This window comes from Dermacentor andersoni, chromosome 9 (genome assembly GCF_023375885.2).
Source record: "Dermacentor andersoni chromosome 9, qqDerAnde1_hic_scaffold, whole genome shotgun sequence".
Lineage (NCBI taxonomy): Eukaryota > Metazoa > Arthropoda > Arachnida > Ixodida > Ixodidae > Dermacentor > Dermacentor andersoni.
Window position 1 is genome coordinate 47531228 of NC_092822.1, and position 19835 is coordinate 47551062.

The window sequence follows — 19835 nt, forward strand, 5'->3', positions numbered from 1 at the left end:
ACTCTACAATGTTCCACAATATCGCGCCTGCAATTCAGCAAACGCTGCGACCGAACATGCTGTATGGGTTCGGCATTCTGCATGGTTTTCCCGCTCCACGTACCACGGCTGAAGTAAGCTTAGTGGAAGCAGTTTTCGGCGATACCTACAAGGTGAGATTTCTGGGTAAACGCTTGCTACGCGCTCTGGACGATGAAAGCGCAAATGGCGTTGGCCAAATGAGCTTTACGGGTACTATCATACACCGGGAGCGCTAACCATTCGGATTCGGAAAAAAATAAAAGGCTAAAACCACCGTGGGCCCTGTGTTTGGGGATTTGGCAGATCGAAATACTGCAATGGGTACCGGGCTCTCGTCGACGGGTACCAGCTACTCGTCCTCAGACAAGTACGAGTGCTCCCGAAGCAGTCAAACAATTTAGCTCGAACATTTGCTATGAGGTGGCGCTGGGCTTCAGGGCGATGGTATTTATGCAGTTAGAGGCTTATAGATTCCCGGATATCTACATAAGAGTGCCCATACTCTGGAATAACTGCAGCATCGGCAACCGCCACGCCCCCCACCCTTCCCGGTCGGAAACACTCGCCTGAAACCTTTTGCTACAGGCAGCGCACTTTATTAGAAGTTAACACCTGTCCTGATTAGCATGAAGCTGCACTGATATAGATATCAGCTTTCTACAACGGCGAAGCTTTATTTCCTACGGCTATTTCATGCGTTTCCTTTCTGTCTTTCCGTCCGGATAACTAAAGCATTTCGCCACAGTCAGCCGAATGGAAATTTCTATTGCTTGAAATTTCTTGCTTTTTTTTGCAGGATTTCCGCTAAATGTACTCCGCTAAAAATTAATTGCCTTAGTTCTGTTACAACGTAATGGCCCGACATCATTCCTTGGTTCTGCGCGGCCCACAACACTACCTAAAGTTCACTCTCGCCCTGTACCACTCTCGATGACGCGAATACCCAATCGCTAAATGCGGCATTAGCGACCACTGCTAGTTACACTCGTTCCTGCAGTTCACTGAGCAGACCATCGAGTATGTAAGGGCACTTGCACTCAGGTTACTTAACACCCACTGCAGCCCATGTTTTGCTTAGTAAAAACAACCTATCTTTGCAAAAATATAGAAAGAATAAGAAAATCACCGACGATTACGATACTCGCTACTGCGAATTTTGAGCCAGCTGTTTAGGTGTTTTGAATTCACGTTATATTGAACCAAATAACTTGATTCTGAACAATATGGTCCTCTCGGCGGTGGCACTGAGCCTCTGCTCGGGCAGCTCGTTCAGCAGCGACAGATGAAGCATGTCCACAGGTTGCGTCGCTCATTGTTCAGAAACAAAGCGTGAACACGGATACGCGTGGCGCGCGCGAAGCTTATTCTCTAACGGCGGCAACACAGTGGTTGTTCAACGCGGCGGCAACGCCAGCGCTTTGTTCCCATAGCGCTTGCCGCATGCCATGGTCGCTGCCGCTGAGCATGTCTTGCGCGCGACTCCCCTTTCCTCCTCACCCTTTCGCCATAATCTCCTCCTCCGCTTTCCTCCTCACCATTTCGCCGTAATCTCCCCCTACGCTCTCCTCCTTACCCTTTCATCACAATCTCCTCCACCGCTTTCCTCCTCACTCTTTCGCCATAATCTCCTCCGCCGCTTTCCTCCTCACCCTTTTGCCATAATCTCCCCCCCCCGCTCTCCTCCTTACCCTTTCGCCATAATCTCCCCCTGCGCTCTCCTCCTTACTCTTTCGCCATAATCTCCTCCTCCGCTTTCCTCCACGCGCTCTCTCAGCTTTCGCCGTCTTTCATCTCCCGCCGTGCTCCACTTTCGCTCTTTTATTCTTCGCTGCGCTCGTTCGCTCCGTTACGGGGGACGCCTAGGGACGCCGACGGTCAACGCAGAAACGGGCGTCTAAGAGCTGCGCTCTAAATTGACACAGAGCCCATGGTTTACCGAATCGTCGGGACGCAGACTATGTTTATAGAGAGCCGTCGGAATGGGCAACAATGAGCATCCTGTGTTGGCCACTGTTACCAGCTTAGAGAAGGGCAGTCAGTCTTGACCACTGACTGGAGCCGAAGGAGGACATGAGCCCTCACTTTCGTAGGTGCCACACAGTAGCTTCGTTTGCGTGATCTTGACGCGGGCAGGTGACTCAGAAATAGAGCTCACTGAACCTGACCGCGTCTACACGCATTTGGCCGAGCGGGTTGGACTTGTCAGCTCACCCTTTACAGACGGGTTCTGCGAACTGACCTCAAAGCTCGCCCGACCCGAGCCGTTAGTTGTTATGACGACCGCTTCTCGGTCCTACAAGCCGACTCGACACGACTTTATCGTGTTCATGTAAACCTAGCTAGTTTAATAAACAAAAGCAGCCTGCTAAGTTCAAAACTCCACGCTACCACACGATGTTGTCAGTTCGGATGAGTACAGGTTTGTACCGAGCGCTTGACTTGTGTTGCAGCTTCCTGTAGTTGCGATGACATTGTTTCACCTCTGTTATCAAGCGCGACGCAGATATATTCTCTTTGGCCACAGAGCCACCATGTAAAGCGGAAGGAGGTCGGGGGTTGCTCGACGTACTGTCTATATTTGAAATATAATACGAAAGTTCTATTCCACGATACAGCCTCGCAAGGGCACTGATCCTGATATTCCTTCCTTACAGCGCTTGGCCGAGGTCGTCCACAACTCTGGCGTGGAACAAAGCAAGATTGCGAACTTCTTCGCCTTCACGCCCGATCATGTCCCCTCGCGTCGGCAAGTTTATGCCGAGTTCCTGTCGATGCTCAACAGGTACATAAAATCGCTTATACAGTTGCTACATAACTGTCCTATAATCGTCTGAGTACTAGCGATCTGTGCGGCCGAGTTCGCATCGTGAGAAAGTACCAGCACACACTACCTATGCGCCCTCTATTTGCTGTACTCTAATGTCCCTCGCGTTAGCTGTACAAATAATATGTGCGTTGTACGCAGACAGAAATATTGTGTAATGTGTTTAGTACGATCTACATATAAAAGAGGTTTTCAAACAAATGTAGCCTTAATGTATCATCAGCTTCATAAGAAAAGATGCGTAATGGGACACGCTACGTTGATCTACGTATACCAGTGAAAAATTATTGCCGAGACCTTTGCGTCAAATATAAACTAGCTTGATTCTCACTTTACCAGCGCAATGCACTGTGAAATATGCTGTTAGACTATGAAAGAGAAAATTACATATTCAACCAGTCGTAGCACAAACAGGGAGCCTTCATACACACGCTCGCTCAAGCGCCTGTTCCATACAGTGTAAAATACTTTGCACCCTTGAGAGTTGCGAGAGAAAAAATTAAATTTTCGTCCATGAATGTCGGGGCAAACGCGCGATGTGGGGACTGCGCCTAGATACTACCGACGCGGGCAAAGTTTTCGCTCACGTGTCCCCACGCTGTAAAATAATTTACACCCTAAAAAGTGAAAAAGGGTGTAAATGTGTCTATAACTCACACCCTTAGGGTGTCTGTTATATAGAGAACACCCTAAGGGTGTGAGTTATAGACACATTTACACCCTTTTTTCACTTTTTAGGGTGTAAATTATTTTACAGTGCCGCCGAGCTACACTACATGACGTCGGGTAAGTACTCCGGATAAAGTTTTCCCTCCGTGCGTCTTTTGTGGCGTAGCGGTCGCAGCACTGCACTCGTCATTGGGAAGTTATAGTAGTTCGAATGTGTCTTCGAAAGTTCTGTCCCGCCTCCCCCCCTCACTCGTTTTTTTTTTCTTAAATACGCATTCTTATATCATTCTTCCCTTTCAATTCTATAGTAGGAGTTTTATTTACTTATGCTTCACCACCAGGCTTGAAACGGAGGGTGCCTTATGGGGGGAGCGAAGGGACCCATTGGCAAGAACCACTCTCGCTTGCTCTGGCGCAAACTCCAGACCTGCCTTGCGCTACTCCGCGTGACAAACGCGAGGCAAATAGGGCTCCAAAACACTAGAGAGTTTTAGTTTAGGGGACGCAAGCGGCTTGCGTACGCAAGAAATAGGGGCGACGGTACTGCGCATGCGCAGACCCCTACGTCAGCGTCTGCGCATGCGCAGTACCGTCACCCTCTAGTTCTTGCGTACGCAAGCCACTTGCGTCCCCTAAACTAAAGCTCTCTACTTTCTCAATGCAGACAATGCGTCGACCTTCGACGAGCCACGCAGTTCATGCAGCGCGGGAAGTTGCCTCGGTCAAAAAAACAAAAAAAAAACGAGAGGCTAAGCTTCGCTTGATTCGATTGAGATGAATATCTCAATCTCTAGTTTAAGATCACCAGGTGGTCGAAAATAACCCAAAGCGCCTCTTCTTCGACTACTGTATTTTTCGAGGCTGCGGAGGCTGAAGAGGCGAGTTTGCCTTTGTGCAAGAGCACAGCTTCTGTAGGTGCAACTGCACCTACACACACACACACACACACACACACACTGTAAGTGCGAACAAAAGCGGCCTGACCATCCCGCATTCGAATGCCGTCGCGCACGCGTTGGTTTCACGTTTTCTGTGAAATGCTCTACGTCAACCGTCTTCCTCCGGGTAATCACCTGCGCGATTCCCTCACGTGAGAAAGGCACGTTCCTAGCTGCGAATTACGCGTCAAATGCCGATGGACTAGACCTATGTTTATGTAAGAATTTGCAAAGCGTTGAGTTTCGCTCTTGTTAGTGTACGACGTCTTTTCTAGTATTTTGCGCTGAACCTCGAGATAGTAATTGGGACAGAAGACGAGACACACATGAGAGTTTGTGCTTGTCTCGTCCTATGTCCGCTATTTTTTTTTTTTTAATCTCGAGGTTCTGCGTGTAGCACTCAAGTAGGCATGGTTATATGTATTACTTGAGAGGTTATAATCCAGATGGTTTAATGATGCTTGAGCTCACAGACGATATTTGTCTTCCAGTTAGCAGCGAAGTGTAACTCCGATAATACACTGCCATTGCTGGGAAAACCTCGCAAATGTAGATTTCTTTACATAACCGCCTTATCTTTAGTATTACCTTAACCGGAAGTGTATGTAAGGTTTCACGATTTGGGGTAAGTTAGGCTGCACCACAGAGGAAGCAGATAAGCAGTTTATTACTGAATGGCGCTGTGCTTGGTATTCGTTTGCTTCGTGCGAATGCTCGCGTACTTGTGGTACTACAGCGCAAACCCTCGCATTCCCGCAGAGTGAGCGACCTACGCCTGGTGATCATGCTGACCTTATCGGATGAACGCGAGCTGGCAGTCAGGCCGTCTTCAGCCTGGAACCGAACTTGCCTACCTGGTCCAAACGAGCCAAGAATGGTGGGTATAACACCAGGGTAATATCCGTGAATGTTTACGACGTTCTGCTGCAAATCGTATCTCGAATCTTGGAAGCACAGTGTTCAGTGCGCGTAGGCTAGGCTGCAAAAAGCTAAAGTTAAAAAACAAACAAATCAATACTTATATCTAATAACCTTATGCCTTACACCAATACCTTATACTTTTGTTGCTTTTTCTGCTGGTGACTGATCAGTTCCTGATTAAGAAGTTTTTGTGCTTAATTTAATCGGCTACAACGCGCTACGGACAGCTAATACACACCAAAGTTTATCAAGCAGCCCCAGTATATCGCATAACAACCCTGACGTATTCAATATCACAAATTTCCGTGTGTGTATATATATATATATATATATATATATATATATATATATATATATATATATATATATATATATATACAGTGTACAGTTCCCGCATAATCCCAAGGACTACTGAAAGCGTGCATAACTTTTGTCACTGTCAGTTAATCAAGCCAATTACCCGTTGCGGTATCAATTTCTAGAGAAATGTAGCTTGCACAATAGAGTGGTAATTATAGTCCACACCAACGACCGACCCAAAGATGACTTGAGTTGTAACTCTCTAATACTAAATAGTTGCCATGGAGCACCTTCCCGAACCCCGTCTAAACTTGAGCTCGCCGACGTCGCAAGCTCCCATGCTCACGCAGCACTGATTTGGCATAAGCTCCCCCTTTACACTTACAAGTGACGTGTCACTGAATGATCTACTTAATCTCATCGAAAGACAACAGCGGAACGATGAAACGAAGTTTCAGTGGCAGTGAGGGAGATAAGGTCTTCCCCGTCATCATCAGCATACTTTCATGTCCACTGGTAGACGAAAGCCTATTCCAACGATTCCCAATCATACCATGTCTTGCGCTAGCTGATTCCAACCTTGCACGTGCAGCTTTCCCAATTTCATCACCCCACCAAATTTTCTGCCGTCCTCGACTGCCCTTCACCCCCCTTGGCACCCATTCTCTAACTCTAATGGTCCACAGGTTACCTACCCTAAGTATTACACGGCCTTCCCACCTCCATTTTTTTTCTCGTAATGTCAAGTAGAATATCAGCTATCCCCGTTCGCTCTGTGATCCACACCGCTCTCTTCCCGTCTCTTAACGTTACGCCTAACATTTTTCATTGCACCGCTCTTTGCGAGGTCGTTAACTTGTTGTCAAGCTTCTTATTAACCTCCAAGGTTTGGCCCCTATGTTAGCACCGGTAGAAGGCAATGACTGTAACTGTTGTTTTCAGCGGCAGTGGTAAGCTGCCAGTCAGGATATAATAATGCCTGCCGCATGCGCCTCAACCCCACTTTTATTCGTCGGTAAATCTCCGTCTTATGATCAGCATCCACAGTGAGTAACTGGCGTAGAGAAACATACTCCTGCACAGATTCTAGAGGCTGACTGCCGATCACGAATTATTGTTCCCTTGTTGTGCTATTGAACATTACCTGCGTCTTCTGCTTAAGGTAACAAGGTAAAGGAGTATAAATCTGCATGAAGTTTGCGAATCACACGATGCAACTTTTTCACGCATAAGTGAAACATGAACATCTAACAAAAAAACGTTTCAGCGACATTATTTATAAACAGGCGTCAAACAAGAGTAGCGGTCACGTGCGACCATATTATCATATGGAACGCAGAATTCTTATTGTTTTATTGGTTACATTTTAATGTCGCCAGTTTCTCAGTTAGCAATGCAAGCTGCCGTATCTCGTATTATCCTAGAGTTCCGACTATGTTTGCTTTTATTTTAGCATGTCGATTTAAGCACACGGTATGTACAGCATAGACAAGGTTTATTTTTTTTCCCCTTCGTCAAGATGAGATGTCATGCTCTATAGTTCACTCTAATTCCCAGCGAACCCGCGTAGTGACAAAAAGAACGAATACTACATGGCAATGAGCATGAAGACTACACCGTTTAACTGGTCAGAACTTCTTCCAAACAAAACTCGGCTGATGCAATAACATTTTCAGCGTTCCGGTTTATTTCTAAGATCCCCTCCACCGACGTTGGGAGATTCGGCAGCCTCCTAGTTAGTTTCAAGTCTTTATCTGTGGACCGCTGAAAGATTTAAATCAATTATGTTCGACTAATTATGCGATAAAAATGGTAAATATACTCGTTTGAACAAAGAATGAGGCAGTTAAGTTGGAAGCAGTAGCAAGCTGCACTATGCTTTAGAGCGCAACATGCATTGTGAATATATATTCCTAAGTTTATATACTGCTAGGTTGAGGAATTAGTTTTATTTCTCTACGAAAACACTCGAAATTTGTTTCAATTTTGTTTTACAATAAAACGAATAACGGTAAGGCAATGCTATCCGGGCAAATCTTTTACTGCTGCCAAAAGCGTAACTTTCTTTCGCAGACACAAAAGGTTGTCCCATGACTTAGCTTTAAGCAGGTTTTCTGCTCTTCAAAAAATAGGGCTAGCTGCACTGATGTTCCTTTCACTGCTTGAGCTTGTGGCTGCCATGCGAAGAATGTGTTTGTCAACTGAGCATAGTCCAGGGAACTTTTTGTGTGTCTGTGAGCTTTCCACTAATCATGCAGATGTCCCATCTCTTCAATGCCATCTAAATGCAAATATATATGACTGGTATTTATGTTGTTCCGATTCTCCGACGCATTGTCGCTCTTGAAGTTAGCCGTTCAAAGGCACATATTGCCGGCTAATGGGCATCCCCTTGCAGAAAAGCTGAGTCGCTGCCAAATTCATCACGCCACCTGGACTCAAACGTCCTGTCGTTCGTCTCTCGTCTTCAAGCGATCCTAAAGGCAAATACTGAGTCAACGTGGACTGTTTGAATACCATTGCAGAAACCTCGCAACGCTTGTTTCGTGCAAAGAAAACACTTAGTTTACGAGAAAATTGCATCCGAAGGGTCCGAATGCCTTTTTTTCAAAATTCAAATCACCCGCCACCCAACCGGGAGAGTGGTGACGTTGCATACGTCAACGCCACCCTTTGCTGCCGTAGGTGAGTAAAACCTCGCCCGACAGACGGCGCCACCGAGCCAAGACAGAGTCTTTGATTATGGGAATTCATCGGCGGATTTTTTCTTTCTTTCTTTTTTTCTTTCTTTCTTTCTTTCTTTTCTTTTTAACAGGTAAGACCTTAGGTAATAAAACAGCAAGAGCTTGGTGGCGCAACCCAATACCCCATTCCAAAGGGGACGCTCACAGCACCATTGATCCAGAGTGGTGGATTCGCCGCTGCAGCTGCTTTTTGGTCATGTGGCGTATACCGTACGGGCATCCCGCGTCATCACATGGAAGTTGAATTGTCTGCTGCTTGTGGCTTGTGCGTTTCGCGAGCCTGAAAAAACGAGCACAGCACTACGCCATAACAAAAATAGTGAAACGCGAGAGCGTGGGCGGCGCGGAGTCGAGCGAAAATGAAAACTTTCGACCGCGCGCATCGTTGTGAAGGGTAATTTCAATTAGTTCGTTTTCCCCCCAAAAATGACATTGGACAAGTAGCATATTATTTCGTCTAATAATACAATACAAGGATGTTTTTTGCAACGAGTGGTTGAGTACCGGTGACAAAGTTTAGCTGAGCAGAGCTTTCGTCATCGGGCATGTGTTCCAACGTCCCGGGGAAGTCTCTAACCATGTCCGGCATTTACCTCAATTCCTCGATTATTAAGACTCTGTTCGCGATAATATTGACGCCTCAGAGATTCTCGAGCACTAATCTATTACTTTAGCTTGACGTAATACTTGCATTTGGTGTCCCTTTAAGCTCACCTCAAGAAATTGGGTATCTTGACAATGAGGAAAGTACGATACGCAAGAGTTTCTTAGTGTCACGAAGACAAACACACTGGGACATTTCGGGGCTGCTGGTGTCCACTGGTACTGATCTTGTAAATTATGGGGTTTTACGTGCCAAAACCACTTTCTGATTATGAGTCACGCCGTAGTGGGGGACTCCGGGAATTTCGACCACATGGGGTTCTTTAACGTGCACCTGAATCTAAGCACACGGGTGTTTTCGCATTTCGCCCCCATCGAAATGCGGCCGCCGTGGCCGGGATTCGATCCCGCGACCTCGTGCTCAGCAGCCCAACACCACAGCCACTGAGCAGCCACGGCGGGTGGGTGCTGTTTCTGCCAGAGACCTAGGGACGCCGCCCGCGTACAGTGTTCGACGTAGCGTACTGCTTCTGTGCTGTGGCCTGCCTACCCCTTCTACAAGTCAGCAAGCGCGACGCTGTAAATTCGGCAACTTTTTATAGTCGACAACTTTGTGCAGTTGTGAGCCCCGTATAATCGGGCCTATTACGGGCCAGGCCGCCCATGCCCGGCCCGAGTCCGGTGTGGGCCTGCGTCAAAACTTGCTTGCCTTTTGCTCCATTCCTCCCATCTGTACTGCCATCCCTCTTGACAGAGTTGTCAAGCGACCTTTTAGCTTAAGAAGTGTTTATTATTATTATTATTATTATTATTATTATTATTATTATTATTATTATTATTATTATTATTATTCACATGCGCCAAAGGCCCTTAGGGCATTACATAGGGGGGGGGGGGGGGGGTCAACAACAAGATATTTCAAACACAATTTGGGGGGAAAGGCAGCATAGAACACCGTAGTATAAATCACCAAATACAACAAGAAAATAAAAAAAAAGAAATAAAAAGAAAGATATGCATGCATGATGAAAAAAAACAAAAACTCTCAGTGCAAAATTCTGTTTTTACTCGACATGCGTATTTAAACTGCGCTTCAAATAACTTAAATATGAGTCATGATCATGTATAGAAGCAATTTCCTTTGGCAGCTTGTTCCGGTGATAAATAGCAAGAGCGGTGTGCCCAACTGGTATCGATTTGTTTCCGTCCTGGGTGCTAATTCCGACGGCTGTTCTAGGCCACTTTCACCGGTGGCGTAGATCACCCTTCCATTCACCGATGCGTGCCATTAAACGCTGTCGCGGCGGTTATTTCATTACGTGCTTCTTTGTTTGGTGTACGGTCAATTTTCAGTCTTTTTTGTCGCTGCTGTCACTGTCGTGCTTTTGTCACTGCCCGTCTTTCTTCAGTGTCTATGTCGTGCATCATCATCATCATCATCATCATCATCATCATCATTTATTATCCCTTAAGAACCCTTGACAGGGCATTACATAAGGGGATGGGGGAACAGTATTGAAATTACATATAATGGAGCGAATGCTATTCAACAATGAAGCAACTACGTTACAAGTACAGAGAGTGAGAGCACAAAAAAAAAAGGATACAGCGAAGAGCAGTGGAAAACACAAGGATGGGATGGAGCAATTAATTAGGAATGAGCTAACAATGCAAGAGGCCGTGCATGATCTCGTGCATGATCTCGCTGTTTCGTCCTTTTTTTTTTCTTGTTTTTCAGTCCGATGCAGTCGATCTGATAGCCAACGTCGTCGATCCGAAGGTCACCTTCACCGTGACGATAAGCCTGCGGCTCGACATCTTCCGAGGAGTCAGTCTCGCGGCTCTAAACTCGCGCCGCGTTCTTCGCGCATCCACAGCCCAGGGGCACAGGGCTGTCTTCTTCAATACGGTGAGTGCTAAATAAAAAGTTTTTTTTTAGGGGCAGTATTACCGTCACGTATTAATACGGACTAATCGGGTTGGCAACACTGCTCTGAAGATTTTCGTCTTGCGTGAAAGGAGGACTGTTAGGCGCACCTGCGTACGGGTTTTCACCTTTCCACAAAGCCTCGCGCACCGTCCACAGTTATTCTGTTCTGATATGTGCAAACAACAACAACAACAACTACTACTACTACTACTACTACTACTACTACTACTACTACTACTACTACTACTACTACTACTACCACTACTACTTTTCTTATTATCCTTATTATTATTATTATTAGTAGTAGTAGTAGTAGTACTAGTAGTAGTAGTAGTAGTAGTAGTAGTACTAGTAGTAGTAGCAGCAGCAGTAGTATTAACAGTCAGACCTTAGTTCCTGGGCAAGGTAAATAAGTGATTGATTGTGTATCATTACTGAAGGACGGCCGCGCAGTGCGTTGATATTCCACGTAGTTTTCTAACACTACTCGAGAGGCATTTTGATAAGTTTAGACGTCGAGTTCCTGCATATATATTAGTATTAGCTGTACATTTTGTTGACCGAAGCCTATGCTCGCCTCCTGGTCTTTGCGATTGTATTCATACGGTAGCAGAGGCTGACCGACTTCAGTTCCCCCTCACATACGTGCTACTTGTTGGGTAAAGGATTAGTTAACCTAACTATGGCTAAATCGCTATCGAGTCCGCGGTAGTGATATTGCGAAGGTCGCAGCAATGAAGTAAGCTTAAATGTCTTTTTAACGTCTCTATTTTTCTCCGAACATTTTAAAGGCGAATATCTCTCTTTGGAGGTCGTGAACGTTTTCTTGGGCGCGGTTGCCTTTCCTTTAGACCCAGCTGAAGGGTGGGTCTAAAAATTAATCTGCAGAAAACTAAAGTAATGTTTAACAGTCTCGGAAGAGAACAGCAGTTTACGATGGGTAGAGAGGCACTGGAAATGGTAAGGGAATACATCTACTTAAGACAACTAGCGACTACGGATCCGGATCATGAGACTGACATAATCAGATAAGAATGGGCTGGGGTGCGTTTGGCAGGCATTCTCGGACCATGAACAGCAGGTTGCCAATATCTCTCAAGAGAAAAGTGTATAACAGCTGTGTCTTACCAGTACTCACGTACGGGGGCAGAAACCTGGAGGCTTACGAAAAGGGTTCTACTTAAATTGAGGACGACGCAACGAACTACGGAAAGAATAATGATGGGTGTAACGTTAAGGGACAAGAAAAGAGCAGATTGGGTGAGGGAACAAACGCGAGTTGATGATATCTTAGTTGAAATCAAGAAAAAAAAATGGGCATGGGCAGGACACGTAATGAGGAGGAAAGATAACCGATGGTCATTAAGAGTTACGGAATGGATTCCAAGGGAAGGAAAGCGTAGCAGAGGGCGGCAGAAAGCTAGGTGGGCCGATGAGATTAAGAAGTTTGCAGGGACAACATGGCCACAATTAGTACATAACCGGGGTAGTTGGAGAAGTATGGGAGAGGCCTTTGCCCTGCAGTGGGCATAACCAGGCTAATGATGATGATGCCTTTCCTTGCCTAAGAGTGTAAGCACAGCCTGAGCGCTGGAGAATGTTAACCTCTCCCAACACCGCCGCACTCTCCGGCTTTGGTGCCTGCGGGAGAGGGCTCCGTCTTTGAGAGAGCAAGAGGGGGGCAGCCGCCTTCCACACCTTCGCTTGCACCACTGGAGAAAGCACTCGTACAGCGAATCAGCTTACGTGGTTATTGCACTACAGCTGCAGATGTGCTCGGAACGGGCTGTGTTCTTTACCGAATCACGCGACGAAACAGCGAACGTCAACTAAACATCCTGACTGCGTCACATATGTGCGCCTTTGAGCGCATCACGTCTTTAAAAAAAAAAGCTGGAATAGCATTCCACAAGCTTCGGCATGCGCTCTGCCGTTCACTTCGCCCTTCGCTTCACCAGCCCTTCATTGTTCACACATAGGGATGGATATATATATATATATATATATATATATATATATATATATATATATATATATATATATATATATATATATATATGTAGCAACTTATTACACTCTAGGGAACTTTAAAGAGAGCGTGGGGCAGCCAGTTAGCAGACCTTTAATTAACGCACTGTAATAATTGAGGCGGTGTGTATTCCGCTCACGAAAAACCAGAATGCGTAATTAACAAATTTTAACGAAAGTGCATTACAAGTTTTTAACTAACTTACAGCAGATGCTGCAATTTACATCTTGTAGCTTTTGAATTAGCTGGGGCGCATTCGCTCCCAATGAGCTCGCAGGATGATACCAGTTTCGAGATATCTAATTCCAAAGTGTGCCACTATATACATCGGTGTTCCACTAACTGTTGGGGCACAATGCGTAAAGCGATATTTTTCCCAAAAGGAAAAAAAATGTATCTTAAGCAGAAAAGCATAAAGGCGCATATCTGTAAACCGGTGCCATCCTCAGAATTCGTTCCACGTCAGTATTCCCTGCAGACTATACCTGGCAACAAGTCATACCTTGTCAGATGCGCTGCAATGCAATTTATTAATTAAATTGAATTTGGTAAATTTATTTATCATTAGATTAAAAATTGTATTTCTCGTGGAAGTTGCGTCTGCCTCTGAGTAATTTAGTACATTGGTTTGAGGTGTGCAATTTCATGTTGTCCAAGAACAGACCACCGGATTATATATATATATATATATATATATATATATATATATATATATATATATATATATATATATATATATATATATATATATGTATATATAATATTACAGTGTACTCTGTACTCTGACAAAGGTTGGTCCACCAGCCGAAAACGTTAAGTAAACGCGTCTTCCCAAAGGTTCGTCGTCTCTTTCCTGCATATGTTACGTAGGGTCCTGCGTGCTGAATTTCGAAGAAACCCCCTACATATATATATATATATATATATATATATATATATATATATATATATATATATATATATATATATTCGCAATACCCACAACGCCGCCCATAAACCTGTTGGTTGGCGGCCTTCTCTTGCAGAACTGCCAACAGCAGCTGTTCGGTCGTGACCCGACAGGTTCAACGGCACAGGAGGTTCGTAATGGCAGCTGTGTATTCGCCTGGGGCGCAAGCCAAATAAACGAGGTCATCACGTTCGACACGCCAAAGACCGTGCGACAAAAGGTGGGCAGCTGCGACGCCACGGCGTGGTTCACGCGATCTGGTTGCGTGGCGGGACCAATAAGTGTACCTTTACAACTCCACCGGTAACACACCTCCCGCCTTTGCGCAGAAAATATGCATTCGCGTCCACATTCCTGGGAATGTGGGCCTAAATTAGATGCGGATTAATACCACTTTCTTCTTTTTCGAACACGTATCGAATGCGAACAGTAAGTAGCGAATGTGGAATAATCGAATACTGAATAGTCAACCGCAGAGGTGTCTGCGTATTTACAGAAGGAATATTTATTTCTCGCTAATTGGGCACCGCGCCTCTACAAACTAGTCCTAAAAGCAACCTATAGCTTTAGGAAAAACAATCAGCTTTAAAGAAAAGCTTACTAAATGTCAATAAAAACTGTGCCAACAGCCTTTCAACATCTTTAAAACCTGACTACACACAAGCTCTCCGAGAATTGTTGGCTTCTGCGTGAAATGGAGCTTTACAAAAACCATAGATAAATAGTTGGCGAAAAGAGATCAGAATTAGTGCGGAAATAAAAAGAAGAAGCTGCTAAAGGAATTGTGTGCCGTAAGGATATGTAGAAGGGCCAGTTGCAAGGAAAGTAGCGTAAACTGTGGAAAAGCTACATGAGCAGAATCCAAAAACACCAAGTAACATACTACAAGCAAAACTCGCAGGCTGTCGTACAGGCTTCCATTGCGAACACGTAGACTAATCTGGCATTAATCCTTCAAAAATGTTTGCCGTTGTTTTTCATCTGGAAATTTCCCATATTTTGTTGAGCAGACGGAGAACAGTATCAACACTTTCACAACCGGTGGCTGGGACATATTTGGTTGCTTTTAAATATGTAAAAATCCCTGATAATTCCTTTTTAAATACCAATACGAATAGTAGCGTAATATCCGATTCGTATTTGAAAAGGAATAAAAGCAAATATTCGCCCACTCTTAACTTAAGGTACCATATACACATGCAGTAACAAACGCGCTTATGACTGCACGCTAGTAGAAGCAGCCAACAGCTAGAACATCTTTCTCGCGTTTAGCGGCACAATTTTTGAAAAGCAGAAATAACGACAGCGGCAAACGCAGGGCGTTGCAAACTACTAAATATGATGTTTTAGAATGCGATGCACAATTTGGCATTCGAGCTTGCGTAACTACATAAGCATTTCCTAATATAGTCAATACGTTTGGACTACTCATCTAATCGATGAGAACAGAAAAAGTTCACCAGCGTGGGCAAGGTGAGTGCTAACAAAACACCGCGACATGGTCTTATCGTCGCATCTCGTAGCCTTTTTGTTTAAACATCCTGGCCCGCGTTAGTCTGGACACACGATATATGTACGAAGAAGACCGAAGCTCACCGGAAGATAGAAGCTTCAACTTATGGGCAGTGGTCGAACAAGAAAAAAGTCACCGAGGACAACATTCAGACAACGTGATTTGTATTTGTGAGGACAGGCCCCCTTATAGAAACGCTTGTTCCAGCGACAATCCTCCTTCGACTACTGCTGATGACTTCAATATGCCATGTAATTCTATAAGCACAAATTCGCCTCTGCCAAACTTGAACAAGCTTTCGCGATGGCTTCGGTGTAGAAGTGTTACACCTTCAGTGGAGAGAAGAAGCAACCACCGGGAATCTATAACATAAAATAAAACTACGCATTGTGAACAGTAATCTTGCCTTTGCCTACAATTGTTCCTAAGCCTCACTAACCGTGGCATTCTCGATTAGTAAGATGGTGCAGGCCCGCTCCAGTTCTACTTCCGTGAGTATCCGCGCAGTTCCGGCGCAAACTGTCCGATGCAGATAGTGCGTTGTCCTGAAGGGTTGGCCGATGCGACTTGTCAAGTTCATTGGCTTGATGGTGATTACAGCTGTCCGCCCGAGTTTTATACATCCACGGTCTAGTTCGCTATGGCGGAGCTATTTCACAGGAATATCCATCAGTAAATTTCACGTGTTCGATATAGACAATAATGCGCTTTCTCCCGAGTTCCCTGTTTTCGGGTATGACTAAACTGGCAGATCCAGTATGGGCGACGTTGAAGGGAATCTATCGTCGTGTGAGCGCGTATCCATAACAAGAAAAAGTCGCATAAAAAGGAGGCTGTTTCGTTTCCACGCAGACAAAAGAGAAACGCCAAACAGGAGGAAAATTCACTTCAAAGCTTCGTAAAACAATTCGTGCACATAAACACCACCGCGACATATTACTGAGTGCCGGCCGGTAAGAAATGCAAATCACCCCGGGTCGTGCCGATTTCCCGCGCACTCGGAGAGTGACCCACCATGCACCTTGGATCTGTGGCCTTGACGGCTGCAGGTGGTGGTTCCGCACTGTTTGTTCAGGGGGCGTTAGTTGTTTTGCTCTACGCTCTGATTTCGCGCATGCAGAGGTCTCAGCGAAAGGGAATGAAAGCAGAGCTCTTGCTCCATATTATCTAGGATCGCTAATGCTGTCGTAACATTGTTTTTCTTGCATAGGAGTGAAATAATAGCGTTGGTTGTAATTTCATTGCATTGCATATATTAGCAAAGCGTCGCATACTACAGTTCACTGGCTCTGCCCGTACAAGCCATTCTAGGGTACCTTCAAGATAGGGCAGGTGTTATCTTTCATTCGTTTATTTTTTTCCCCTCCCAAGCAAATTAATCTTTAGAACATCCTGTTCTCCTGTGCATCGGCAATAATCATTAAGGTAAAAACAAATGAACAAATATTTGGGTTCATCATCATCATCATCATCATCATGATCATCATCATCATCATCCTCTTTTGTGTCTACTGCAGGACGAAGGCCCCTCCCTGCGGTCTCCAATTACCCTTGTCTTGAGCTAGCTGATTCCAACTTCCGCCTGCCAATTTCCTAATTTCACCATCTCACCTAATTTTCTGCAATCCTCGACGACACTTCAATTTCCTTGGCACCAATTCTGTAACTCTAATGGCCAACCGGTTATCCACCCTACGCATTTCATGGCGTGGGCAGCTCCTTTTTTTTTTCTCTGAATGTCAAGTATAATATCGGGTATCCCTGTTTGCTCTCGGATCGGCACCGTCTGTTAACATTACCCCAAGAATTTTTCTTTCCCTCGTTCTTTACGTGGTCCTTGTTCCCGAGCTCCTTCGTTAACCTCTAGGTTTCTGCCCCATATGTTAGCACCAGTATAATGCGATAATTATACACTTTTCAACAACAGCGGCAAGGGTCCATTCATTATTTGGCAATTCCTGCCGTATGCACTTCAACCTATTTTTATTCTTCTGTAAAATTCCTTCACTTGATCAGGGTCTCCTTTGAGTAATCGAACTAGACAAATGCACTGCTGCACAGACTGAAGAGGCTGTCTAGTGGTCATGATTCATTCTTCCCTTGCCAGGCTATCGAACATTAGCTTTGTCTTCTGGATATTAATCTTCAACTCCACTTTTACACTTCCTCGGTTAAAGTCCTCAATCATTTGTTGTAATTCGTCCCTGGTATTGCTGAAGAGGTAAATGCCATCTGCAAACTGAAGGTTGTTGAGATATTCGCCGTTGATCTTTACTCCTAAGCCTTTCCAGCATGACAGCTTCAACACTTTTTCTAAGCATACAAGGATTGTGTCTCCTTGCCTGACCGCTTGCTTGATAGGCAATTTTCATCTTTTCTTGTGAAAAACCAAGGTAGCTTTGGAATATTTGTAGATATTCCCCAAGCTATTCCGATATGCTCATGTACTCGTTGATTACGCAATGCTTCCATGACTGCTGGTGTCTCTACTAAATCAAATGCTTTTTCTTAATCCTTGAAAGCTATATAGAGAGGCTGAACTCACTCTGTGGATTCCTCGGTTACTTTATTGCTGACATGGACGTGATCCACTGCAGAATATCCCTTCCTTAAGCCTTAGCTCATCAAGAATACGAGCTTCCTGAAGCTCATATACCCTCATAAATATGGTACAAAAGATATGGCATTACTGGGTGAGAATATCTGCCGAGAGTTTTAGGGTGCTGAGCGGCAGTATCCTCTGCTTTAGCGACAGGACTCACAATGGTGTAAGAAGAAGTCAGGCTGCAGAAAAATACCACTCTCCCACACGAAATTGACCCTGTGGAGTTCAAAGATCGTCATATCGCTCAACAAAAATTCCTGTTGCTACAAAAAAAAAAATCGGAACGTCAACAGGAGATTTAGAGTAGAGCTGAAATTTTGTGTTAAGTAATACTCATGGTTGATCAGGATGTTTTTTTAAAAGCAGCGACTGAAGGATCGTTGCAGCGGCATGACTCCTCTGACTGCTGCGCGCAGATGGTGGCCACTTACCAGCGCCTCGGCTACGGCAAGACAGACACGCACGTCATTGGCTGGACCGTGTACAACGTGACGCTGGGCATGGCACCACAGCAATGCAACGGAACCGCGAACCGCATCGAACAAGTCCGCAAAGTGGTAGATGAAAACAAGTGAACCGAGTGCGTCGAATTCGCCGGCCTGCCAGCCGAGCCGACGCAACATAGAACGTCGATAATGTCTGAAAGGACTTATGCCGAAAGTGGACAGCGTTTTCCCCGTCCTGGGACTTAGCTTTTGAATTAACTGTGATTCGATCTCTCTTTATGTACTTATCCCTTGAAGGAAATGTCCTCTTCGTCTAGAGAGATATGTTTCAAATAGGTGGCGTATTTCCCATGTAGGAGCCTATCCTTATAATGTGCCGCCTTTGGTGTCTCTAGGGCACCTACGGACTTTTTGCTAAAACAGATTGTGTTTACCCCGCCCGGTGGAGCGTCTTGCAGTCATTATGAAGAAACCCAGCTACACATCGACGCCTAAAACTAGCGTTAATATTGTTTAAGCTCTGCACTTGACACGTCTTAATAACATTGATTGCGGATAAAAAGAAGATGGCGAGGTTGTTTAGCATATGAAATGACTTGTATTTCTTCTCATTGCAAATAATAACTGTTTGCTGAAACGAAAATGAACTCTCGCACTAATTATTTGGCTGAGAGGCAGCATTGTCAGCCGTTATGGTGTGGCGACCAAATCTGAAAGGCACTCCATGACGCAGTCGGCAGAGCACAGTTCTCCCGGCTCAGGATGGTCAAGGTGGAATGCAGAGTCCCAGGAAAGGGTCCAGGTGGTACAGACAGCTGTGCCGCAAACCTGGCATGATCCTCGTGGATTGTGTAGCATTTCACGCGAGAGCATGCAAAGATGTCCAGTGAAAAGCACGAGATCTGAGTGCGGCTGCAGTACACGCCCCATAAATTGCGCTGTTTGCATATTGAATAGTCATTGTGGAGGAGTTCTGTCCAATTTTATTTTTAGTTCACGTGTAGGATTTCAAAGCACTGTCATAGATAATCAACTCGCACGGTGATTGTCAGAGAAACAATGAATTGAAAGATCGTTAATGTCATAATCTTGCTTCATGCATGAGATCGCTTAAAGTTTTAAACCGCCATTTTTATTTGTACAAGCGCTGGCTGTTCATTTCTCGACCTTCAGAAACCACTGAAGACGCAAATGAAAACTGCGATCAGTAAAACATGCATCTGAGGCGGCTGCCAAAATTGATTATATTGAGCTGTTGCGCTATATACTTGGATTAACCACGATATAATTATTACGCATGCCGTAGTATACAGAATGGTTCTGACCGTCTGCTGTCTCTCAAC